This window comes from Chrysemys picta, unplaced genomic scaffold (genome assembly GCF_011386835.1).
Source record: "Chrysemys picta bellii isolate R12L10 unplaced genomic scaffold, ASM1138683v2 scaf152, whole genome shotgun sequence".
Taxonomy (NCBI): Eukaryota; Metazoa; Chordata; order Testudines; family Emydidae; genus Chrysemys; species Chrysemys picta.
In genome coordinates, this window is record NW_027052859.1 from 36690 (window position 1) to 63771 (window position 27082).

At 48.6% G+C, this 27082-nt stretch overlaps 1 long non-coding RNA gene across 1 annotated transcript; it reads left to right on the top strand.

Annotated features, from left to right (window-relative positions):
• The first annotated feature begins 3064 nt into the window (after positions 1-3064).
• LOC135978171 (uncharacterized) lies at positions 3065-22699 on the top strand. The gene is made up of 4 exons (XR_010595593.1): positions 3065-3193; positions 17170-17288; positions 18747-18865; positions 22581-22699. It is a non-coding gene; the product is annotated as an uncharacterized LOC135978171 (long non-coding RNA).
• Positions 22700-27082: the final 4383 nt, after the last annotated feature.

Sequence of the window (27082 nt, forward strand, 5' to 3'; positions counted from 1 at the left end):
AAAAACGGTCAGGGATCACACAGCCCCAGTGAAGACGGTTGCCATCTCGGTGGAACCTCCAAATTGTCAAAGTTAGACTCAGGACTCATAGTTTGTCAGACCACTCTGTTTTATTAGCACAGCGCTCTGCTAATACATTCAGATAATGTGAGCCTCCATGCAAGATTCAAACAGTCTTATTTATACAGATAAAAGGGTGTAAACTAAACAAAGGGACAGAGAGAGCAAAATTGTAAAATATGCATGGAGCACAATATGCATAACCTGCTTCCTTGTTAACTCTTATCAATCTAAGACTAATGCTTCACCAATTGCCCTTAAGTGGCAAGTTAAGCAGTTAATGTCTGCTTTCCTGCCCCCCTGGCTTGCAGCATTTCTCATTTCTACTTAAAGGTACATACAGCATTTTTTTAATTCATTCTATTTCTTTAATATAATTCATTTCACTTTCACAACAGTCTCTTCCCATTCTGTATGTGTGAAACTGATTGTTCCTTCCTAAGTGGAGCACTTTGCATTTGTCTTTGTTAAACTTCATCCTGTTTAACTCAGACCATTTCTCCAATTTGTCCAGATCATTTTGAATTATGACCCTGTCCTCCAAAGCAGTTGCAATCCCTCCCAGTTTGGTATCATCCGCAAACTTAATAAGCGTACTTTCTATGCCAATATCTAAGTCGTTGATGAAGATATTGAACAGCGCCGGTCCCAAAACAGACCCCTGCGATACCCCACTCGTTATGGCTTTCCAGCAGGATTGGGAACTATTAATAACAACTCTCTGAGTACGGTTATCCAGCCAGTTATGCACCCACCTTATAGTAGCCCCATCTAAATTGTATTTGCCTAGTTTATCAATAAGAATATCATGCGAGACCATATCAAATGCCTTACTAAAGTCTAGGTATACCACATCCACAGCCTCACCCTTATCCACAAGGCTCGTTATCCTATCAAAGAAAGCTATCAGATTGGTTTGACATGATTTGTTCTTCACAAATCCATGCTGGCTGTTCCCTATCACCTTACCACCTTCCAAGTGTTTGCAGATGATTTCCTTAATTACTTGCTCCATTATCTTCCCTGGCACAGAAGTTAAACTCACTGGGGTCTGTAGTTTCCTGGGTTGTTTTTATTTCCCTTTTTATAGATGGGCACTATATTTGCCCTTTTCCAGTCTTCTGGAATCTCTCCCGTCTCCCATGATTTTCCAAAGATAATAGCTAGAGGCTCAGATACCTCCTCTATTAGCTCCTTGAGTATTCTAGGATGCATTTCATCAGGCCCGGGTGACTTGCAGGCATCTAACTTTTCTAAGTGATTTTTAACTTGTTCTTTTTTTATTTTATCTGCTAAACCTACCCCCTTCCCATTAGCATTCACTATGTTAGGCATTCCTTCAGACTTCTCGGTGAAGACCGAAACAAAGAAGTCATTAAGCATCTCCGCCATTTCCAAGTTTCCTGTTACTGTTTCTCCCTCTTCACTAAGCAGTGGGCCTACCCTGTCTTTGGTCTTCCTCTTGCTTCTAATGTATTGATAAAAAGTCTTCTTGTTTCCCTTTATTCCCGTAGCTAGTTTGAGCTCATTTTGTGCCTTTGCCTTTCTAATCTTGCCCCTGCATTCCTGTGTTGTTTGCCTATATTCATCCTTTGTAATCTGTCCCAGTTTCCATTTTTTATATGACTCCTTTTTATTTTTTAGATCATGCAAGATCTCATGGTTAAGCCAAGGTGGTCTTTTGCCACATTTTCTATCTTTCCTAACCAGCGGAATAGCTTGCTTTTGGGCCCTTAATAGTGTCCCTTTGAAAAACTGCCAACTCTCCTCAGTTGTTTTTCCCCTCAGTCTTGATCCCCATGGGACCTTACCTATCAGCTCTCTGAGCTTACCAAAATCTGCCTTCCTGAAATCCATTGTCTCTATTTTGCTGTTCTCCCTTCTACCCTTCCTTAGAATTGCAAACTCTATGATTTCATGATCACTTTCACCCAGGCTGCCTTCTACTTTCAAATTCTCAACGAGTTCCTCCCTATTTGTTAAAATCAAGTCTAGAACAGCTTCCCCCCTAGTAGCTTTTTCAACCTTCTGAAATAAAAAGTTGTCTCCAATGCAGTCCAGGAATTTGTTGGATAGTCTGTGCCCCGCTGTGTTATTTTCCCAACATATAGCCGGATAGTTGAAGTCCCCCATCACCACCAAATCTTGGGCTTTGGATGAGTTTGTTAGTTGCTTAAAAAAAGCCTCATCCACCTCTTCCACCTGGTTAGGTGGCCTGTAGTAGACTCCTAGCATGACATCTCCCTTGTTTTTTACCCCTTTTAGCCTAACCCAGAGACTCTCAACACTTCCGTCTCCTATGTCCATCTCTACCTCAGTCCAAGTGTGTACATTTTTAATATACAAGGCAACACCTCCTCCCTTTTTCCCCTGTCTATCCTTCCTGAGCAAGCTGTACCCATCCACACCAACATTCCAATCACGTGTATTATCCCACCAAGTTTCAGTGATGCCAACAATGTCATAGTTGTATTTATTTATTAGCACTTCCAGTTCTTCCTGCTTATTCCCCATACTTCTCGCATTTGTATATAGGCATCTAAGATACTGGTTTGATCTTTCCTCCCAGTTTTGTCCTGACCCTCCTTTCTCTCTGACAATATAGCCCACACTCCCTCTCGTTTTTGACCCATCTCCCCGGTCTCCATGTTCCCCACTTACCTGTGGGCTTTGCTCACCTGTCCCCGTCGAACCTAGTTTAAAGCCCTCCTCACTAGGTTAGCCAGTCTGTGTCCAAAGGTACTAATAACTTGAGCTGTGGTTTGGAGGTGGAACAGCTGTCAAGGGCACTGAGGGGGAGATAGCAGGAGCTCATCCTTCAAGGAGGGGGGTTGGCACTGGAGGTTACTAGAAAGGACAAGAAAACTCCATTCTGGGGTTCAGGACGTGAATTTATCCCTCAGTGGTCGGCACGTGCTGGGTGGAAATACTGCTGGTTCCAGGTGCCCTTAATTCCTCCAGATTCCTCGGGGCGTTTGAGTCTCTGACAGGTTCTCGTTCCCTTGCAGCAGGAGGACATCACGGCCAAAAGTGATGCACCAGCTCCGCATCATCCGGCACTTGCGCCAGATTCCTGAGACACTGCAGGGGCTGTGCCTCTGAGGCCATCAGCAACTCCCGCTCCCTGCTGCAGGTACTGCTCTGTCTCACTGTAAATGGGGAACTAGTGGAAGGGGAAATGGAGCCCCCTGGTACTCACTAAAAGGGAAAGTGGTGGATTCTCCATCTCTTGATGTCATTGAATGAAGACTAGATGCCTTTCTGGAATGTGTGTGCCCAAAAAGTAACTATTGTACTATACAGGAGGCCTATGATATGCAGGGGCTTAGATGAGATGCTCTAAAGGTCTCTTGTGGCCATAAAGTCTACAAATATTGGAAACACTGAGTGTAGTATTGGGAGCAGCCTCTGATGTTTTACTGTCTAGCCGGCTTGCTTCCTAGAGTGAAGACGCATTGAGTGGGGTGATCCACACAGAGTAGCTCAAACCTTCAAAGTGTCAGGCCAGCAGCAGGACATTAGCACTTCCGGGGATGGGTGGGTGTGGCAGTGACATCACAAAGGCCTTTTGAGGACCTCAGCCTATTGGTCAAAGGTGTTAGGGAGGTGGTAACCTCAGAGAGAGATGCTGACATCAGCCAGGCAGGACAGGGGCTTAGGGCCAGGGAAACCTCAGAGACCCCTGTGACTTTCATAGAATCATAGAATATCAGGGTTGGAAGGGACCTCAAGAGGTCATCTACTCCAACCCCGTCCTCAAAGCAGGACCAATTCCCAACTAAATCATCCCAGCCAGGGCTTTGTCAAGCCGGGCCTTAAAAACCTCCAAGGAAGGAGACTCCACCACCTCCCTAGTTAACGCATTCCAGTGCTTCACCACCCTCCTAGTGAAATAGTGTTTCCTAATATCCAACCTGGACCTCCCCCACTGCAACTTGAGACCATTGCTCCTTGTTCTGTCATCTGCCACCACTGAGAACAACCGAGCTCCATCCTCTTTGGAACCCCCCTTCACGTAGTTGAAGGCTACTATCAAATCCCCCCTCATTCTTCTCTTCTGGAGACTAAACAATCCCAGTTCCCTCAGCCTCTCCTCATAAGTCATGTGCTCCAGACCCCTAATCATTTTTGTTGCTCTCCACTGGACTCTTTCCAATTTTTCCACATCCTTCTTGTAGTGTGGGGCCTGTCGGAGAAAAACAGAGTTCTCACTATTTGTTTAGGTACAGCAAGTCAGATGCTTTATTAACTCTCACAATTGCCCAGAGGGAGAGAGCTAAGCAGGTCTCTCCCAGGTAACTAATTACAGCAAGCATTTATACCTTTCATTACAGAAATAACGAGGGACAGCTGCGTTTTGTTTATACATAGGCCATCTTGATATCTCATTTCTTCACTTGTTTTGACTCTTGCCAACATACAATATTTTCTATACCTTATCTACACAAGGTCTTCTACACCTTATCTATACCAGGTCATAATGACTTCTTACACAGTTCTTTCTCACCCGCCTCACACATTCCTCGCTTCTACAAATCTCGCGTTATTAGGGTTACAGTTAGCCTAACTCTTGCTAACGAACTGTCATGCATTGCATCCCCTTCCTGTGAGCTCTTTCTCTGCTTCCACAGGCCCAAAACTGGACACAGTATTCCAGATGAGGCCTCACCAATGTCGAATAAAGGGGAACGATCACGTTCCTCGATCTGCTGGCAATGCCCCTACTTATACAGCCCAAAATGCCATTAGCCTTCTTGGCAACAAGAGCACACTGTTGACTCATATCCAGCTTCTCGTCCACTGTGACCCCTAAGTCCTTTTCTGCAGAACTGCTACCTAGCCATTCGGTCCCTAGTCTGTAGCAGTGCATGGGATTCTTCCGTCCTAAGTGCAGGACTCTGCACTTGTCCTTGTTGAACTTCATCAGGTTTTTTTTGGCCCAATCCTCTAATTTGTCTAGGTCCCTCTGTATCCGATCCCTACCCTCTAGCGTATCTACCACGCCTCCTAGTTTAGTGTCATCTGCAAACTTGCTGAGAGTGCAGTCCACACCATCCTCCAGATCATTAATAAAGATATTAAACAAAACCGGCCCCAGGACCGACCCTTGGGGCACTACTCCGCTTGAAACCGGCTGCCAACTAGACATGGAGCCATTGATCACTACCCGTTGAGCCCGACGATCCAGCCAGCTTTCTATCCACCTTACAGTCCATTCATCCAGCCCATACTTCTTTAACTTGGTGGCAAGAATACTGTGGGAGAGCGTATCAAAAGCTTTGCTAAAGTCAAGGAATAACACATCCACTGCTTTCCCCTCATCCACAGAGCCAGTTATCTCATCATAGAAGGCAATTAGGTTAGTCAGGCACGACTTCCCCTTCGTGAATCCAAGCTGACTGTTCCTGATCACTTTCCTCTCTTCTAAGTGTTTCATAATTGATTCCTTGAGAACCTGCTCCATGATTTTTCCAGGGACTGAGGTGAGGCTGACTGGCCTGTAGTTCCCTGGATCCTCCTCCTTCCCTTTTTTAAAGATGGGCACGACATTAGCCTTTTTCCAGTCATCCGGGACCTCCCTCGATCGCCATGAGTTTTCAAAAATAATGGCTAATGGCTGTGCAATCTCATCCGCCACGTCCTTTAGCACCCTCGGATGCAGCGCATCCAGCCCCATGGAGTTGTGCACGTCCAGTTTTTCTAAATAGTCCCGAACCACTTCTTTCTCCACAGAGGGCTGGTCACCTTCTCCCCATATTGTGCTGCCCAGTGCAGCAGTCTGGGAGCTGACCTTGTTCGTGAAGACAGAGGCAAAAAAAGCATTGAGTACATTAGCTTTTTCCACATCCTCGGTCACTAGGTTGCCTCCCTCATTCAGTAAGGGGCCCACACTTTCCTTGACTTTCTTCTTGTTGCTAACATACCTGAAGAAACCCTTCTTGTTACTCTTAACATCTCTTGCTAGCTGCAACTCCAAGTGTGATTTGGCCTTCCTGATTTCACTCCTGCATGCCTGAGCAATATTTTGATACTCCTCCCTGGTCATTTGTCCAATCTTCCACTTCTTGTAAGCTTCTTTTTTGCGTTTAAGATCAGCAAGGATTTCACTGCCTAGCCAAGCTGGTCGCCTGCCATATTTACTATTCTTTCTACACATCGGGATGGTTTGTTCCTGCAACCGCAATAAGGATTCTTTAAAATACAGCCAGCTCTCCTGGACCCCTTTGCCCTTCATGTTATTCTCCCAGGGGATCCTGCCCATCTGTTCCCTGAGGGAGTCAAAGTCTGCTTTTCTGAAGTCCAGGGTCCGTATTCTGCTGCTCTCCTTTCTTCCTTGTGTCAGGATCCTGAACTCGACCATCTCATGGTCACTGCCTCCCAGATTCCCATCCACTTTTGCTTCCCCTACTAATTCTTCCCTGTTTGTGAGCAGCAGGTCAAGAAAAGCTCTGCCCCTAGTTGGTTCCTCCAGCACTTGCACCAGGAAATTGTGCCCTACACGTTCCAAAAACTTCCTGGATTGTCTGTGCACCGCTGTATTGCTCTCCTAGCAGATATCAGGGTGATTAAAGTCTCCCATGAGAACCAGGGCCTGCGATCTAGCAACTTCTGCTAGTTGCCAGAAGAAAGCCTCGTCCACCTCATCCCCCTGGTCTGGTGGTCTATAGCAGACTCCAACCATGACATCCCCCTTGTTGCTCACACTTCTCAACTTTATCCAGAGACTGTCAGGTTTTTCTGCAGTTTCATACCAGAGCTCTGAGCAGTCATACTCCTCTCTTACATACAACGCAACTCCCCCACCTTTTCTGCCCTGCCTGTCCTTCCTGAACAGTTTATATCCATCCATGACAGTACTCCAGTCATGTGAGTTATCCCACCAAGTCTCTGTTATTCCAATCACATCATAGTTCCCTGACTGTGCCAGGACTTCCAGTTCTCCCAGCTTGTTTCCCAGGCTTCTTGCATTTGTGTATAGGCACTTAAGATAACTCATCGATCGTCCCTCATTCTCAGCATGAGACAGGAGTCCTCCCCCCTTGCGCTCTCCTGCTTGTGCTTCCTCCCAGGATCCCATTTCCCCACTTACCTCAGGGCTTTGGTCTCCTTCCCCCGGTGAACCTAGTTTAAAGCCCTCCTCACTAGGTTAGCCAGCCTGCTGGCGAAGATGCTCTTCTCTCTCTTCGTTAGGTGGAGCCCGTCTCTGCCTAGCACTCCTCCTTCTTGGAACACCATCCCATGGTTGAAGAATCCAAAGCCTTCTCTCCAACACCACCTGTGTAGCCATTCGTTGACTTCCACGATTCGACGGTCTCTACCCCGGCCTTTTCCTTGCACAGGGAGGATGGACGAGAACACCACTTGCGCCTCAAACTCCTTTATCCTTCTTCCCAGAGCCACATAGTCTGCAGTGATCCGCTCAAGGTCATCTCTGATCGCTCACCTTCCACATCACCGTCTTCTTAAGAACTTCCTCAACTGTTGCAGGAACTACTCAGAGAAACCTGCAGATGTAAGCCTCAGTGAGCTCTCCCCAAGCGAACTCCCAGTCAAACTCCCGCTCTTAGCCTCTGCTGTTCGCCGCTCCTTCTCCAAGTCTCTCTTTGAGGACTGAGAGACTATTAGGGCTGACGTATGTGAGTACGAGCAGGAGCCTCTTTCGAGTTTTTTCCTTTCCTTTTACTGATTTTACTAGAAAACAGACGTCCCTGTTAAGAAGGTAAGAGCCTCGGAGAGGTTTGTAACCTTTTCAGTCTGATCCACCTGGTGCCAGCTGAATTCTAGGCATGGAAAACACTAGTTTAATGTGTCAGAATTTTATTCCCTCCCTGGGATTTTGTCCCGTGGAATCACTGGGGACATTAGGGTTTGTCCTTTTTGTTTTACCTTTTCCTCCATCCCTCCTTCCTTTCTCTTCAACTCTTACTTCTTTTGTCCTTTCTCCTGTTCCCCTCCCACCACCTATTAGAGGGGCGGATTATACCCATCAGTAGTATGTCCGGATCTCCCTTTGTATAGCAGTTTTGTCATGAGGTGACTCCTGGTAGGGTGGGGTTCTAATTGGGTGAGCATTACCTGTGTTAATGGAGTGGTATGCCCGTTCGGTCCGTTTTGGAGTGGCTGAGAAAATTGGTGCAAAGCTTGTGCACAGCTCCTTGATCTGCTGTCGCTGCAGACGTCCAAGGGTCGTGGAGAGGTTCACCTCTTCTACGCCACCATCCTTTTTTTCTTCGTAATAGACACCTTTAGGCCACTTTGCGTTATTTGTTTTCTGGGCTGTAAACTGGCAAACGTTTAATTTTTTGGAATAAAAGGGCTTAAGAGAATTAACATGGTATACCTTGGGCTTTATGTTGGAGGTGGGGGAGGCTATGAGATAATTAACAGCTCCTAGGCGCTCCTGGACCGCGAATGGTCCTTTCCACGACGCTTCCATTTTATGGGCCTGGAGCGCCTTTAAGACCATGACTTGGTTTCCTACTTTGAAGGACCGTTCTCTGGAATGTTTATCATACCAGGCCTTTTGCTCTTTCTGAGCATCCTTTAGGTTTTCTTTAGCAAGGGCTAAAGAGTGTCGGAGGGTGCTTTGTAGGTTGCTTACAAAGTTTAGAATGTTAGTTCCTGGAGAAGGCGTAAGCCCCTCCCATTGCTGTTTCACCAACTGTAATGGCCCCTTAACCTCGCGGCCATACACAAGTTCAAATGGTGAAAACCCTAAACTGGGATGTGGTACAGCCCTGTAGGCGAAAAGCAACTGCTGCAACACTAGGTCCCAATTATTGGAGTGTTCATTTATGAATTTACATATTATGGCCCCCAAAGTTTTATTAAACCTCTCCACCAGGCCATTGGTTTTATGGTGGTAAGGGGTGGCAACCAAGTGATTCACCCCATGAGCTTCCCACAGGTTTTTCATGGTCCCTGCCAGGAAATTAGTTCCCGAATCTGCAAGGATGTTGGAGGGCCAATCTACCCCGGCAAAAATGTCTGTTAATGCCTGGCACACACTTTTAGCCCTGGTGTTGCTTAAGGGTACTGCTTCCGGCCATCGGGTAACAAAATCCATGAAAGTCAGTACGTACTGCTTTCCTTTGGGTGTCTTTTTGGGAAAAGGACCCAGAATATTCACAGCTACGTGCTGAAATGGGACCTTAATTATGGGTAGTGGCTGGAGAGGGGCTTTAACCTGGTCTTGGGGCTTTTCCACTCGTTGGTACACCTCACAAGACCGGACATAATTAGCAACGTCCTTGCCCATTCCCTCCCAGTGGAAGGACTTCCCCAACCGGTCCTTGGTTCTGTTCACCCCAGAATGGCCACTGGGATGATCGTGGGCTAAGCTCAAGAGCTTTACCCGATACTTAGTGGGAACTACCAACTGTCTTTGAGGATGCCAGTTTTTCTGGTGCCCACCAGAAAGAGTCTCCTTGTATAAAAGTCCTTGTTCTATAACAAACCGGGATCGGTTAGAAGAGCTGAGAGGCGGTGGGGTGCTCCACGCCGCCGCCCAAACTTTCTGAAGGCTGTTATCTGCTTCCTGCTCGGCCTGGAACTGTTTCCTTGATGCTGGAGACATCAGTTCCTCCTTGGATTGTGGACTGGGGCTTGGTCCCTCTGGAAGTGATGCAGGTGCTGGGGCTGTTTCCATTGACTGTGATCCGCTGTCCACTGGTGCACTATGTGGTATCTCAGGCTCTGGCTGAGCCTCTTGGGTAGGGTTATCTGCTGCTTCCGCCAGGTCAGGCTCGCTGGTGCCCTCTGGCGTTGGAGTTGTAGACGGGTTTGCAAGCGCTGGACTCAGTGCTGGCAATGGTCCTGGTGCTGGTTGCATTGCCAGTTCCGGTTCTGGGACTGGCTTTGGCTGGGTCTCTGGGATTGGATTCACTACGGCTGTTGCAGTCGTTGGCAGGGGATCCGGTTCCACCACCTTTGTCTGGGTCTCTGGTAACACAGCCGGGGCCCTGGTGGACGGCTCAGGAACAGGGATGGGGGTGAAAGCTTGCTTAGCCTTTGCTACTTCCAGTTCATGCTTCCTTTCTTTTTCTCTCTCCTCCATCTCTTTTTTTTTTCAGCTCCATTTCTTTTTCTTTCAACTTCATCTCTCTCTTGTGGGCCTCCTCTTTGGCTTTTTCTTCTCTTTTTCTCTGCTGTGTCTTGAGTTTTGTTAATTGAAGCAGTCTCTGATGTTTTCTTTCATTTTCTTCTGCTTTTAGTTTGGCCAGTTCTATTTTTTTAGCTACTTCTTTGGTAGTCATTTTCCTGTTTTCTTGTGCTGGGTCACCCCCTCTGCAGTTGACTGAAACTGGGAAGCTCTCAGCTCTGGCTGCTGCTGAGTTAAGAGAGACTTTCTAACTAGCTACTCCCGAGGATGTAAAAAGAAAAAAAAACAATTCAGCTTGTAAATTCCTTTTACCCTGTCGTTTGCTCATTTGAACACTTCTCTTAACAAAGGACCTTGTTAAAAAAACTTAACACCTCTGCCTTCAGGCAAGGAGAGAGAAGATATGCATCTATCTCCAGCTCTGCTTTTCAAGCAGCTAGAAAGAAAAAAAAATCTCACTGGCTTTGGGTTTAAAATGATCCCACCACTACCACCATGTCAAGGCTGTATCCCCACTTTGAACTTTAGGGTACAAATGTAGGGGCCTGCATGAAAACTTCTAAGCTTAACTACCAGCTTAGCTCTGGTCCGCTGCAACCATCCCAAGGCTAATTTCCTTCCCTGGGTAGCCTTGAGAGACCTTCACCAATTCCCTGGTGAATACAGATCCAAACCCCTTGGATCTTAAAACAAGGAGAAATTAACCATTCCCACTTCTTCCTCCCACCAACTCCTGGTGAATACAGATCCAACCCCCTTGGATCTAAAACAAGGAAAAAATCGATCAGGTTCTTAAAAAGAAGGTTTTTAATTAAAGAAAAAGGTAAAAATCATCTCTGTAAAATCAGTATGGAAATAACCATACAGGGTAATCAAACTTAAAGAGCTCAGAGGACTCCCCTCTAGTTTTAGGTTCAAAGTACAGCAAACAAAGATAAACACTCTAGTAAAAGGTATATTTACATGTTGAGAAAACAAAGGAAAACTAACACGCCTTGCCTGGCTATTTACTTAGAAGTTAGAAATAGGAGAGACTTGTTTAGAAAGATGTGGAGAACCTGGATTGATGTCTGGTCCCCCTCAGTCCCGAGAGCGAACGCACAACCAAAACAAAGAACACAAACAAAAGCCTCCCCCCCCCCACGGCCAAAGTGATGCACCAGCTCCGCATCATCCGGCACTTGTGCCAGGTGCCTGAGACACTGCAGGGGCTGTTCCTCTGAGGCCTTAGCAACTCCCGCTCCCTGCTGCAGGTACTGCTCTGGCTCCCTGTAAATGGCGAGCTAGTGGAAGGGGAAATGGAGCCCCCTGGCACTCACTAAAAGGGAAAGTGGTGGATTCTCCATCTCTTGATGTCATTTAATCAAAACAAGATGCCTTTCTGGAATGTGTGTGCCCAAAAAGTAACTATTGTACTATACAGGAAGCCTATGATATGCAGGGGCTTAGATTAGATGCTCTAAAGGTCTCTTCTGCCCATCAAGTCTACTAATTTTGGAAACACTGAGTGTAGCATTGGGAGCAGCCTCTGATGTTTTACTGTTTGGCCGGCTTGCTTCGTAGAATGAAGACGCATGGAGTGGGGTGATCCCCAGAGAGTAGCTCAAACCTTCATAGTGTCAGGCCAGCAGCAGGACATTAGCACTTCAGGGGATGGTTGGGTGTGACAGTGACATCACAAAGGACTTTTGCAGGAGCTCAGCCTATTGGTCAAAGTTGTTAGGGAGGTGGTGACCTCAGAGAGAGATGCTGACATCAGCCAGGCATGACAGGAGCACAGGGCCAGGGAAATCTCAGAGACACCTGTGGCTTTGCTTCAGCAAGTCTCCTTCTCGAGGTCTCTCTTTGAGGACTGAGAGAGTATTAGGGCTGATGTATGTGAGTACGAGCAGGAGCCTCTTTCGAGATTTCTCCTTTCTCTTTACTGATTTTACTAGAAAACAGACGTCCCTGTTAAGGAGGTAAGAGCCTCGGAGAGGTTTGTAACCTTTCAGTCTGATCCACCTGGTGCCAGCTGAATTCTAGGCATGGAAAACACTAGCTCAAGGTGGCAGAATTTTATTCCCTCCCTGGGATTTTGTCCCGTGGAATCACTGGGGACATTAGGTTTTGTCCTTTTTGTTTTACCTTTTCCTCCATCCCTCCTTCCTTTCTCTTCAACTCTTACTTCTTTTGTCCTTTCTCCTGTTCCCCTCCAACCACCAGGAGTGGGGTGTGTGTGTGTTGCTGGGGGTGCTCTTCACCTCCCCTTGTGGAAAGTTGATCCAATACTGTGAGGTTGAAATAGTGCTTCGACTCCACTGACACTAGATGCTGCCATCCTGTGGCTTAGCATTAGTGTCTGGGATGACTTGGAGCAAGATCTCAACCTCCCCGCAACCCACTTCACTGCTGCCAGAATCCCTCCTGCCCCCCCTGCTAGAGCCACCTCCCTGCCCAACCTGGGTGGGGGTGGAGAAGAGGGTTTTGATAACTTGAGCTGTGGTTTGGAGGTGGAACAGCTGTCAAGGGCACTGAGGGGGAGGTAGCAGATGCTAATCCTACAAGGATGGGGGTTGGCACTGGAGGTTACCGGAAAGGAGAAGAAGACTCCATTCTGGTGTTGAGGAGGAGAATTCATCCCTCAGTGGTGGGCAGGTGCTGGGTGGAAATACTGCTGCTTCCAGGTGGCCTTAATTCCCCCTGATACCTCTGGGCGTTTGAGTCTCTGACAGGTTCTCGTTCCCTTGCAGCAGGAGGACGTCACGGCCAAAGTGATGCACCAGCTCCGCATCATCCGGCACTTGCGCCAGGTGCCTGTGACGCTGCAGGGGCTGTGCCTCTGAGGCCTTCAGCAACTCCTGCTCCCTGCTGCAGGTACTGTTCTGGTTCACTGTAAATGGGGAGCTAGTGGAAGGGGAAATGGAGCAACCTGGCACTCACTAAAATGGAAAGTGGTGGATTCTCCATCCCTTGATGTCATTGATTGAAGATTATATGCCTCTCTGGAATGTGTTTGCCCAAAAAGTAACTATTATACTATACTGGAAGCCTATGATATGGAGGGGGTTAGATGAGATGCTCTAAAGGTCTCTTGTGGCCAGAAAGTGTAGTAATTTTGGAAACACTGAGTGTAGCATTGGGAGCAGCCTCTGATCTTTTACTGTCTAGCCGGCTTGCTTCCTAGAATGAAGACGCATTGAGTGGGGTGATCCACAGAGAGTAGCTCAAACCTTCAAAGTGTCAGGCCAACAGCAGGACATGAGCACTTTAGGGTTTGGTTGGGTGTGGCAGTGATATCACAAAGGCTTTTTCAAGGACCTCAGCGTACTGGTCAAAGGTGTTAGGAAGGTGGTGACCTCAGAGAGAGATGCTGACATGAACCAGACAGGACAGGGGGGCAGGGCCAGGGAAACCTCAGAGACCCCTGTGGCTTTGCTTCAGCAAGTCTCCTTCTCGAGGTCTCTCTTTGAGGACTGAGAGAGTATTAGGGTTCACGTATGTGAGTGCGAGCAGGAGCCTCTCTCCAGTTTTCTCCTTTCCTTTTACTGATTTTCCTAGAAAACAGACGTCCCTGTTTAGAAGGTAAGAGGCTCCAAGAGGTTTTGGAACCTGCTCAGTCTGATATGTCTCGTGCCAGCTGAATTCTAGGCATGGAAAACACTAGTTTAAGGTGGCAGAATTTTATTCCCTCCCTGGGATTTTGTCCCGTGGTATCACTGGGGACATTAGGTTTTGTCCTTTTCGTTTTACCTTTTCCTCCATCCCTCCTTCCTTTCTCTTCAACTCTTACTTCTTTTGTCCTTTCTCCTGTTCCCCTCCCACCACCAGGAGTGGGGTGTGTGTGTGTTGCTGGGGGTGCGCTTCACCTCCCCTTGTGGAAAGTTGATCCAATACTGTGAGGTTGAAATAGTGCTTGGACTCCACTGACACTAGATGCTCTCATCCTGTGGCTTAACATTACTGTCTGGGATGACTTCGGGCAAGGTCTCAACCTCCCCGCAACGCACTTTTCTGAGCTGTGGTTTGGAGGTGGAACAGCTGTCAAGGACACTGAGCGGGAGGTAGCAGGAGCTCATCCTACAAGGAGTGGGGTTGGCACTGGAGGTTACTAGAAAGGTCAAGAAGATTCCATTCTGGGGTTGAGGAGGTGAATTGCTCAAAGGTGTTAGGGAGGTGGTGACCTCAGAGAGAGATGCTGACATGAGCCAAGCAGGACAGGGGGCAGGGCCAGGGAAACCTCAGAGACCCCTGTGATTTTGCTTCAGCAAGTCTCCTTCTCGAGGTCTCTCTTTGAGGACTGACAGAGTATTAGGGTTCACTTATGTGAGTGGGAGCAGGAGCCTCTTTCGAGTTTTCTCCTTTCCTTTTACTGATTTTACTAGAAATCAGTTAGAAGCAACAAAGCACATTTGGTGATTTTTTGATGGTTGGGGTCTCTGGTGATTGGTTCCATATAAGATGGGGAAAAAAATGGAGTCTCCTTCCTTGGAGGTTTTTAAGGCCCGGCTTGACAAAGCCCTGGCTTGGATGATTTAGCTGGGAATTGGTCCTTCTCTGAGCAGGGGGTTGGACTAGATGACCTCTTGAGGTCCGTTCCAACTCTGATATTGTATGATTTTATGATTCTATGAAAACAGACTTCCCTGTTGAGAAGGTAAGAGCCTCCAATAGGTTTTGCAACCTCCACAGTCTGATCCATCTGGTGCCAGCTGAATTCTAGGCATGGAAAACACTAGTTCAAGGTGGCAGAATTTTATTCCGTCCCTGGGATTTTATCCCGTAGAATCACTAGGGATATTAGCGTTTGTCCTTTTCATTTTACCTTTTCCTCCATCCCTCCTTCCTTTTTCTTCATCTCTTACTTCTTTTGTCCTTTCTCTTGTTCCCCTCCCACCACCAGGAGTGGTGTGTGTGTGTGTCTGTGTGTGTATTGCTGGGGGTTCTCTTCACCTCTCCCTGTGGGAAGTTCCTTCAAAACTGTGGGGTTGAAATAGTGCTTGGACTCCACTGACACAAGATGCTGTCATCCTGTGGCTTAGCATTAGTGTCTGGGATGACTTGGGGCAAGATCTCAACCTCCCCTCAACTCACTTCACTTCTGGCAGAATCCCTCTTGCCCCCCCGCTAGAGCCGCCTCCATGCCCAACCTGGTTGGGGGTGGAGAAGAGGGTTCTGATAACTTGAGGTTTGGTTTGGAGGTGGAACAGCTGTCAAGAACACTGAGTGGGAGGAAGCAGGAGCTCACCCTAGAAGGAGGGGGGTTGGCACTGGAGGTTACTAGAAAGGACAAGAAGACTCCATTCTGGGGTTCAGGAGGTGAATTTATCCCTCAGTGGTGGGCAGGTGATGGGTGGAAGTAGTGCTGGTTCCAGGTGCCCTTAATTCCCGCTGATTCCTCGGGGCATTTGAGTCTCTGACAGGTTCTCGTTCCCTTGCAGGAGGAGGACGTCTCGGCCAAAGGGATGCACCAGCTCCGCATCATCCGGCACTTACGCCATGTGCCTGAGACACTTCAGGGGCTGTTCCTCTGAGGCCTTAGCAGCTCCCACTCCCTGCTGCAGGTACTGCTCTGGCTCACTGTAAATGGGGAGCTAGTGGAAGGGGAAATGGAGCCCCCTGGCACTCACTAAAAGGGAAAGTGGTGGATTCTCCAACTCTTGATGTCATTGATTGAAGACTAGATGCCTTTCTGGAACGTGTGTGCCCAAAAAGTAACTATTGTACTATACTGGAAGCCTAAGATATGGAGGGGGTTAGATGAGATGCTGTAAAGGTCTCTTCTGGCCAGAAAGTCTCCTACTTTTGGAAACACTGAGTGTAGTATTGGGAGCAGCCTCTGATGTTTTACTGTCTAGCTAGCTTGCTTCCTAGAATGAAGACGAATTTTGTGGTGTGATCCACAGAGCGTAGCTCAAACCTTCAAAGTGTCAGGCCAGCAGCAGGACATGAGCACTTTAGGGTTTGGTTGGGTGTGGCAGTGATATCACAAAGGCTTTTTCAAGGACCTCAGCGTACTGGTCAAAGGTGTTAGGGAGGTGGTGACCTCAGAGAGAGATGCTGTCTTCAGCCAGGGAGGACAGGGGCTTACGACCAGCGAAACCTCAGAGACCCCTGTGGCTTTGCTTCAGCAAGTCTCCTTCTCGAAGTTTCTTTTTGAGGACTGAGAGAGTGTTACGTCAACCCTATGTGAGTGCGAGCAGGAGCCTCTTTCGAGTTTTCTCCTTTCCTTTTACTGATTTTACTTGAAAATTAGAAGGTAAGAGCCTCCAAGAGGTTTTGGAACCTGCTCAGTCTGATCCATCTGGTGCCAGCTGAATTCTCGGCATGGAAAACAGTAGTTTAAGGGGGCAGAATTTTATTCCCTCCCTGGAATTTTGTCCCGTAGAATCACTGGGGACACTAGGGTTTGTCCTTTTCATTTTACCTTTTCCTCCATCCCTCCTTCCTTTCTCTTCATCTCTTACTTCTTTTGTCCTTTCTCTTGTTCCCCTCCCACCTACAGGAGTGGTGTGTGTGTTGCTGGGGGTGCTCTTCACCTCCCCTTGTGTGAAATTGATCCAAAACTGTCGGGTTCAAATAGTGCTTGGACTCCACTGACACTAGATGCTGCCATCCTGTAGCTTGGCATTAGTGTCTGGGATAACTTGGGGCAAGATCTCAACTTCCCCGCAACCCACTTCACTGCTGGCAGAATCCCTCCTGCCCCCCCTGCTAGGGCCGCCTCCCTGCGCAACCTGGGTTGGGGTGGAGAAGAGGGTTCTGATAAGTTGAGCTGTGGTTTGGAGGTAGAACAGCTGTCAAGGACACTGAGAGGGAGGTAGCAGGAGCTCACCCTACAAGGTGGTGGGTTGGCACTGGAGGTTACTAGAAAGGACAAGAAGACTCCATTCTGGGGTTCAGGAGGTGAATTCATCCCTCAGTGGTGGGCAGGTAGTCAGTTTAAATACTGCTGGTTCCAGGTGCCCTTAATTCCCCCTGATTCCTCGGGGCGTTTGAGTCTCTGACAGGTTCTCGTTCCCTTGCAGGAGGAGGACGTCACGGCCAAAGTGATGCACCCGCATCATCCGCCACTTGCGCCAGGTGCCTGAGACACTGCAGGGGCTGCGCCTCTGAGGCCTTCAGCAACTCCCGCTCCCTGCTGCAGGTACTGCTCTGTCTCGCTGTAAATGGGGAGCTAGTGGAAGGGGAAATGGAGCCCCCTGGCACTCACTAAAAGGGAAAGTGGTGGATTCTCCATCTCTTGATGTCATTGAAGGAAGACTAGATGCCTTTCTGCAATGTGTGTGCCCAAAAAGTAACTATTGTACTATACAGCAAGCCTATGGTATGCAAGGGGTTAGATGAGATGCTCTAAAGGTCTCTTCTGGCCATAAAGTCCCCTAATTTTGGAAACACTGAGTGTAGCATTGGGAGCAGCCTCTGATGTTTTACCGTCTAGCCGGCTTGCTTCCTAGAATGAACAGGCATTGAGTGGGGTGATCCACAGAGAGTAGCTGAAACCTTCAAAGTGTCAGCCCAGCAACAGGACATTAGCACTTCCGGGGAAGGGTGGGTGTGGCAGTGTTATCACAAAGGCCTTTTGCAGGACGTCAGCCTATTGGTCAAAGGTGTTAGGGAGGTGGTGACCTCCGAGAGAGATGCTGACATCAGCCTGGCAGGACAGGAGCACAGGGCCAGGGAAACCTCAGACACCCCTGTGGCTTTGCTTCAGCAAGTCTCCTTCTCGAGGTCTCTCTTTGAGGACTGAGAGAGTGTTAGGGTTGACGTATGTGAGTGTGAGCAGGAGCCTCTTTCGAGTTTTCTCCTTTCCTTTTGACGGATTTTACTAGAAAACAGACGTCCCTATTTAGAAGGTAAGAGCCTCCAAGAGGTTTTGGAACCTGCTCAGTCTGATCCATCTGGTGCCAGCTGAATTCTAGGCATGGAAAACAGTAGTTTAAGATGTCAGAATTTTATTCCCTCCCTGGGATTTTGTCCCGTAGAATCACTGGGGACATTAGGGTTTGTCCTTTTCGTTTTACCTTTTCCTCCATCCCTCCTTGCTTTCTCTTGTTCCCCTCCCACCACCAGGAGTGGTGTGTGTGTTTGTGTGTGTTGCTGGGGGTGCTCTTCACCTCCCCTTGTGGGGAGTTCATCCAAAACTGTATGGTTGAAATAGTGCTTGGACTCCACTGACACTAGATGCTGCCATCCTGTGGCTTAGCATTAGTGTCTGGGATGACTTGGGGCAAGATCTCAACCTCCCCGCAACCCACTTCACTTCTGGCAGAATCCCTCCTGCCCCCCCGCTAGAGCCGCCTCGATGCCCAACCTGGTTGGGGGTGCAGAAGAGGGTTCTGATAACTTGAGGTTTGGTTTGGAGGTGGAACAGCTGTGAAGAACACTGAGGGGGAGGTAGCAGGAGCTAATCCTACAAGGAGGGGGCTTGGCACTGGAGGATACTAGAAAGGACAAGAAGACTCCATTCTGGGGTTCAGGAGGTGAATTCATCCCTCAGTGGTGGGCAGGTAGTCAGTTTAAATACTGCTGGTTCCAGGTGCCCTTAATTCCCCCTGATTCCTCGGGGCGTTTGAGTCTCTGACAGGTTCTCGTTCCCTTGCAGGAGGAGGACGTCACGGCCAAAGTGATGCACCCGCATCATCCGCCACTTGTGCCAGGTGCCTGAGACACTGCAGGGGCTGCGCCTCTGAGGCCTTCAGCAACTCCCGCTCCCTGCTGCAGGTACTGCTCTGTCTCCCTGTAAATGGCGAGCTAGTGGAAGGGGAAATGAAGCCCCCTGGCACTCACTAAAAGGGAAAGTGGTGGATTCTCCATCTCTTGATGTCATTGAATGAAGACTAGATGCCTTTCTGGAATGTGTGTGCCCAAAAAGTAACTATTGTACTATACAGGAGGCCTATGATATGCAGGGGCTTAGATGAGATGCTCTAAATGTCTCTTGTGGCCATAAAGTCTACAAATTTTGGAAACACTGAGTGTAGTATTGGGAGCAGCCTCTGATGTTTTACTGTCTAGCCCGCTTGCTTCCTAGAATGAGGATGCATTGAGTGGGGTGATCCACAGAGAGTAGCTCAAACCTTCAAAGTGTCAGGCCAGTAGCAGGACATTAGCACCTTAGGGTTTGGTTGGGTGTGGCAGTGATATCACAAAGGCCTTATCCTGGACCTCAGCCTATGGGTCAAAGGTGTTAGGGAGGTGGTTACCTGAGAGAGAGATGCTGACATCAGCCAGGCAGGACAGGAGCGCAGGACCAGGGAAACCTCAGAGACCCCTTTGGCTTTGCTTTAGCAAGTCTCCTTCTCGAGGTCTCCCTTTTTAGGACTCAGAGAGTATTAGGGTTCAAGTATGTGAGTGCGAGGAGGAACCTCTTTCGAGTTTCTCCTTTTATTGATTTTACTAGAAAACAGATGTGCCTGTTGAGAAGGTAAGAACCTTGGAGAGGTTTTTAACCTGCTCAGTCTGCAGTCTGATCCATCTGTTGCCAGCTGAATTCTAGGCATGGAAAACACTAGTTCAAGGTGGCAGAATTTTATAGCCCACCTGGGATTTTGTGCCGTAGAATCACTGGGGACATTAGGGTTTGTCCTTTTCATTTTACCTTTTCCTCCATCCTTCCTTGCTTTCTCTTGTTCCCCTCCCACCACCAGGAGTGGTGTGTGTGTTTGTGTGTGTTGCTGGGGGTGCTCTTCACCTCCCCTTGTGGGAAGTTGACACTGCAAGGGCTGTGCCTCTGTGGACATCAGCAACTCCCACTCCCTGCTACAGGTACTGCTCTGGCTCACTGTAAATGGGGTGCTAGTGGAAGGGGAAATGGAACCCCCTGGCACTCACTAAAAGGGTAAGTGGTGGATTCTCCATCTCTTGATGTCATTGAATGAAGACTAGATGCCTTTCTGGAATGTGTGTGCCCAAAGAGTAACTATTGTACTATACAGGAAGCCTATGATATGCAGGGGCTTAGATTAGATGCTCTAAAGGTCTCTTCTGACCATAAAGTCTACTAATTTTGGAAACACTGAGTGTAGCATTGGGAGCAGCCTCTGATGTTTTACTGTCTAGCCCGCTTGCTTCCTAGAATGAGGATGCATTGAGTGGGGTGATCCACAGAGAGTAGCTCAAACCTTCATAGTGTCAGGCCAGCAGCAGGACACTAGCACTTAAGGGTTTGATTGGTGGCAGTGATATCACAAAGGTCTTTTGCAGGACCTCAGCATATTGGTCAAAGGTGTTAGGGAGGTGGTAACCTCAGAGAGAGATGCTGCCATCAGCGAGGCAGGACAGGGGCGCATGGCCAGGGAAACCTCAGAGACCCCTGTGGCTTTGCTTCAGCAAGTCTCCTTCTCGAGGTTTCTCTTGAGGACTGAGAGAGTATTAGGGCTGACGTATGTGAGTGCGAGCAGGAGCCTCTTTCCTGATTTCTCCTTTCTATTTACTGATTTTACTAGAAAACAGACGTCCCTGTTAAGAAGTTAAGAGCCTCGGAGAGGTTTGTAACCTTTTCAGTCTGATCCACCTGGTGCCAGCTGAATTCTAGGCATGGAAAACACTAGCTCAAGGTGGCAGAATTTTATTCCCTCCCTGGGATTTTGTCCCGTGGAATCACTGGGGAGATTAGGTTTTGTCCTTTTCGTTTTACCTTTTCCTCCATCCCTCCTTCCTTTCTCTTCATCACTTACTTCTTTTGTCCTTTCTCCTGTTCCCCTCCCACCACCAGGAGTGTGTGTGTGTGTGTGTGTGTGTGTGTGTGTGTGTGTGTGTGTGTTGTTGGCGGTGCTCTTCACCTCCCCTTGTGGAAAGTTGATCCAATACTGTGAGGTTGAAATAGTGCTTGGACTCCACTGACACTAGATGCTCCCATCATGTGGCTTAACATTACTGTCTGCGATGACTTGGGGCAAGGTCTCAACCTCCCCGCAACGCACTTTTCTGCTTTCAGAATCCCTGCTGCCCCCCCAGCTAGATCCGCCTCCCTGCCCAACCTGGGTGGGGGTGGAGAAGAGGGTTCTGATAACTTGAGCTGTGGTTTGGAGGTGGAACAGCTGTCAAGGGCACTGAGCTGGAGGTAGCAGGAGCTCATCCTACAAGGAGTGGGGTTGGCACTGGAGGTTACTAGAAAGGACAAGAAGACTCCATTCTGGGGTTGAGGAGGTGAATTGCTCAAAGGTGTTAGGGAGGTGGTGACCTCAGAGAGAGATGCTGACATGAGCCAGGCATGACAGGAGCACAGGGCCAGGGAAACCTCAGAGACCCCTGTGGTTTTGCTTTAGCAAGTCTCCTTCTCGAGGTCTCTCTTTGAGGACTGACAGAGTATTAGGGTTCACGTATGTGAGTGGGAGCAGGAGCCTCTTTCGAGTTTTCTCCTTTCCTTTTACTGATTTTACTAGAAATTAGTTAGAAGCAACAAAGCACATTTGGGGATTTTTCGATGGTTGGGGTCTCTGGTGATTGGTTCCATATAAGATGGGGAAAAAAAAATGGAGTCTCCTTCCTTGGAGGTTTTTAAGGCCCGGCTTGACAAAGACCTGGCTGGGATGATTTAGCTGGGAATTGGTCCTGCTCTGAGCATGGGGTTGGACTAGATGACTTCTTGAGGTCCCTTCCAACTCTGATATTCTATGATTCTATGAAAACAGACTTCCCTGTTGAGAAGGTAAGAGCCTCCAAGAGGTTTTGGAACCTCCACAGTCTGATCCATCTGGTGCCAGCTGAATTCTAGGCATGGGAAACACTAGTTCAAGGTGGCAGAATTTTATTCCGTCCCTTGTATTTTATCCCGTAGAATCACTAGGGATATTAGCGTTTGTCCTTTTCATTTTACCTTTTCCTCCATCCCTCCTTCCTTTTTCTTCATCTCTTACTTCTTTTGTCCTTTCTCTTGTTCCCCTCCCACCACCAGGAGTGGTGTGTGTTTGTGTGTCTGTGTGTGTATTGCTGGGGGTTCTCTTCACCTCTCCTTGTGGGAAGTTCCTCTAAAACTGTGGGGTTGAAATAGTGCTTGGACTCCACTGACACAAGATGCTGCCATCCTGTGGCTTAGCATTAGTGTCTGGGATGACTTGGGGCAAGATCTCAACCTCCCCTCAACCTCTTCACTTCTGGCAGAATTCCTTCCGGCCCCCCCGCTAGAGCCGCCTCCATGCCCAACCTGGTTGGGGGTGGAAAAGAGGGTTCTGATAACTTGAGGTTTGGTTTGGAGGTGGAACAGCTGTCAAGAACACTGAGTGGGAGGAAGCAGGAGCTCACCCTAGAAGGAGGGGGGTTGGCACTGGAGGTTACTAGAAAGGACAAGAAGACTCCATTCTGGGGTTCAGGAGGTGAATTCATCCCTCAGTGGTGGGCAGGTGCTGAGTGGAAATACTGCTGGTTCCAGGTGCCCTTAATTCCCCCTGATTCCTCGGGGCGTTTGAGTCTCTGACAGGTTCTCGTTCCCTTGCAGGAGGAGGACGTCACGGCCAAAGTGATGCACCCGCATTATCCGCCACTTGCGCCAGGTGCCTGAGACATTGCAGGGGCTGTGCCTCTGATGCCTTCAGCATCTCCTGCTCCCTGCTGCAGGTACTGCTCTGTCTCCCTCTAAATGGCGAGCTATTGGAAGGCGAAATGGAGCCCCCTGGCACTCACTAAAAGGGAAAGTGGTGGATTCTCCATCTCTTGATGTCATTGAATGAAGACTAGATGCCTTTCTGGAATGTGTGTGCCCAAAAAGTAGCTATTGTACTATACAGGAGGCCTATGATATGCAGGGGCTTAGATGAGATGCTCTAAAGGTCTCTTGTGGCCATAACGTCTACAAATTTTGGAAACACTGAGTGTAGTATTGGGAGCAGCCTCTGATGTTTTACTGTCTAGCTAGCTTGCTTCCTAGAATGAAGACGAATTTTGTGGTGTGATCCACAGAGCGTAGCTCAAACCTTCAAAGTGTCAGGCAAGCAGCAGGACATGAGCACTTTAGGGTTTGGTTGGGTGTGGCAGTGATATCACAAAGGCTTTTTCAAGGACCTCAGCGTACTGGTCAAAGGTGTTAGGGAGGTGGTGACCTCAGAGAGAGATGCTGTCTTCAGCCAGGGAGGACAGGGGCTTACGACCAGGGAAACCTCAGAGACCCCTGTGGCTTTGCTTCAGCAAGTCTGCTTCTCGAGGTTTCTTTTTGAGGACTGAGAGAGTATTAGGGTTCACGTATTTAAGTGCGAGCAGGAGCCTCTTTCGAGTTTTCTCCTTTCCTTTTACTGATTTTACTTGAAAATTAGAAGGTAAGAGCCTCCAAGAGGTTTTGGAACCTGCTCAGTCTGATCCATCTGGTGCCAGCTGAATTCTCGGCATGGAAAACAGTAGTTTAAGGTGGCAGAATTTTATTCCCTCCCTGGAATTTTGTCCCGTAGAATCACTGGGGACACTAGGGTTTGTCCTTTTCGTTTTACCTTTTCCTCCATCCCTCCTTCCTTTCTCTTCATCTCTTACTTCTTTTGTCTTTTCTCTTGTTCCCCTCACACCACCAGGAGTGGTGTGTGTGTGTGTGTGTGTGTGTGTGTGGGGGGGGGGGGGGGGTGCTGTTGGTTCTCTTCACCTCCCCTTGTGGGGAGTTGATCCAAAACTGTGGGGTTGAAATAGTGCTTGGACCCCACTGACAGTAGATGCTGCCATTGTGTGACTTAGCATTAGTGTCTGGGATGACTTGGGTCAAGATCTCAACCTCCCTGCAACCCACTTCACTGCTGTCAGAATCCCTCCTGCACACCCTGTTAGAGCCGCCTCCCAGCCCAACCTGTGTCGGGGTGGAGAAGAGGGTTCTGATGACTTTAGCTGTGGTTTGGAGCTGGAATGTCTGTGAAGGGCACTGAGCAGGAGGTAGCAGGAGCTCACCCTACAAGGAGGGGGGTTGGCTCTGGAGGTTTCTAGAAAGGACAAGAAGACTCCATTTTGGGGTTCAGGAGGTGAATTCATCTCTCATTGATGGGCAGGTGCTGGGTGGAAATACTGCTGGTTCCAGGTTCCCTTAATTCCCCCTGATTCCTCGGGGCCTTTGAGTCTCTGACAGGTTCTCGTTCCCTTGCAGCAGGAGGACGTCAGGGCCAAAATGATGCACCAGCTCTGCATCATCCTGCACTTACGCCACATGCCTGAGACACTGCAGGGGCTGCGCCTCTGAGGCCTTCAGGAACTCCCGCTCCCTGCTGCAGGTACTGTTCTGGCTCACTGTAAATGGGGAGCTAGTGGAAGGGGAAATGGATCCCCCTGGCACTCACTAAAAGGGAAAGTGATGGATTCTCCATCTCTTAATGTCATTTAATTTAGACTAGATACCTTTCTGGAATGTTTGTGCCCAAAAAGTAACTATTGTACTATACAGGAAGCCCATGATATGCAGGGGCTTAGATTAGATGCTCTAAAGGTCTCTTCTGGCCATAAAGTGTAGTAATTTTGGAAACACGGAGTGTAGCATTGGGAGCAGCCTCTGATGTTTTACTGTCTAGCCGGCTTGCTTCCTAGAATGAAGACGCATTGAGTGGGGTGATTCACACAGAGTAGCTCAAACCTTCAAAGTGTCAGGCCAGCAGGAGGACATTAGCACTTCAGGGTTTGGTTGGGTGTGGCAGTGACATCACAAAGGCCTTTTGCAGGACGTCAGCTTATTGGTCAAATGTGTTAGGGAGGTGGTGACCTCAGAGAGAGATGCTGACATCAGAGAGAGATGCTGACATGAGGGCCAGGGAAAGCTCAGAGACCCCTCTGGCTTTGCTTCAGCAAGTCTCCTCCTTGAGGTCTCTCTTTGAGGAAAGTAAGTGCCTCGGAGAGGTTTGTATCCTGTTCAGTCTGATCCACCTGGTGCCAGCTGAATTCTAGGCATGGAAAACACTAGTTCAAGGTGGCAGAATTTTATTCCCTCCCTGTGATTTTGTCCCGTAGAATCACTGGGGACATTAGTGTTTGTCCTTTTCGTTTTACCTTTTCCTCCCTCCCTCCTTCCTTTCTCTTCATCTCTTACTTCTTTTGTCCTTTCTCCTGTTCCCCTCCCACCACCGGGAGTGGTTTGTGTGTGTGTGTGTGTGTGTGTGTTTTGCTGGGGGTGCTCTTCACCTCCCTTTGTGGGGAGTTCATCCAAACCTGTGTGGTTGAAATAGTGCTTGGACTCCACTGACACTAGATGCTGCCATCGTGTGGATTAGCATTGGTGTCTGGGATGACTTGGGGCAAGATCTCAACCTCCCCGCAACCCACTTCACTGCTGGCAGAATCCCACCTGCCACCACTGCTAGAGCCGCCTCCCTGGCCAACCTGGGTGGGGGTGGAGAAGAGGGTTTTGATAACTTGAGCTGTGGTTTGGTTGTGGAACAGCTGTCAAGGGCACTGAGAGGGAGGTAGCAGCAGCTCACCCTTCAAGGAGGGGATTTGGCACTGGAGGTTACTAGAAAGGACAAGAAGACTCCATTCTGGGGTTCAGGAGGTGAATTCATCCCTCTGTGGTGGGCAGGTGCTGAGTGGAAATACTGCTGATTCCCGGTGCCCTTAATTCCCCCTGATTCCTCGGGGCGTTTGAGTCTCTGACAGGTTCTCGTTCCCTTGCAGCAGGAGGACGTCACGGCCAAAGCTATGCACCAGCTCCGCATCATCCATCACTTGCGCCAGGTGCCTGAGACACTGCAGGGGCTGTGCCTCTGAGGCCATCAGCAACTCCCGCTCCCTGCTGCAGGTACTGCTTTGGTTTACTGTAAATGGGGAGCTAGTGGAAGGGGAAATGGAGCCCCCTGGCACTCACTAAATGGGAAAGTGGTGGATTCTCCATCTCTTGATGTCATTTAATGAAGACTAGATGCCTTTCTGGAATGTGTTTTCTAAGAAAGTAACTGTTGTGCTCTACAGGAAGCCTATGATATGCAGGGGGTTAGATGAGATGCTCTAAAGGTCTCTTGTGGCCATAAAGTCTCCTAATTTTGGAAACACTGAGTGTAGCATTGGGAGCAGCCCCTGATGTTTTAGTGTCTAACCGGCTTGCTTCCTAGAATGAAGACGCATTGAGTGGGGTGATCCACACAGAGTAGCTCAAACCTTCAAAGTGTCAGGCCAGCAGCAGGACATTAGCACTTCCGGGGATGGGTGGGTGTGGTAGTGACATCACAAAGGCCTTTTCAGGACCTCAGCCTATTGGTCAAAGGTGTTAGGGAGGTGGTGACCTCCGAGAGAGATGCTGACATCAGCCAGGCAGGACAGGAGCTTAGGGCCAGGGAAACCTCAGACACCCCTGTGGCTTTCATAGAATCATAGAATCATAGAATATCAGGGTTGGAAGGGACCTCAAGAGGTCATCTAGTCCAACCCCCTCCTCAAAGCAGGACCAATTCCCAACTAAATCATCCCAGCCAGGGCTTTGTCAAGCCGGGCCTTAAAAACCTCCAAGGAAGGAGACTCCACCACCTCCCTAGGTAACGCATTCCAGTGCTTCACCACCCTCCTAGTGAAATAGTGTTTCCTAATATCCAACCTGGACCTCCCCCACTGCAACTTGAGACCATTGCTCCTTGTTCTGTCATCTGCCACCACTGAGAACAACCGAGCTCCATCCTCTTTGGAACCCCCCTTCACGTAGTTGAAGGCTGCTATCAAATCCCCCCTCATTCTTCTCTTCTGGAGACTAAACAATCCCAGTTCCCTCAGCCTCTCCCCAAAAGTCATGTGCTCCAGACCCCTAATCATTTTTGTTGCTCTCCGCTGGACTCTTTCCAATTTTTCCACATCCTTCTTGTTGTGTGGGGCCTGTCGGAGAAAAACAGAGTTCTCACTATTTGTTTAGGTACAGCAAGTCAGATGCTTTATTAACTCTCACAATTGCCCAGAGGGAGAGAGCTAAGCAGGTCTCTCCCAGGTAACTAATTACAGCAAGCATTTATACCTTTCATTACAGAAATAACGAGGGACAGCTGCGTTTTGTTTATACATAGGCCA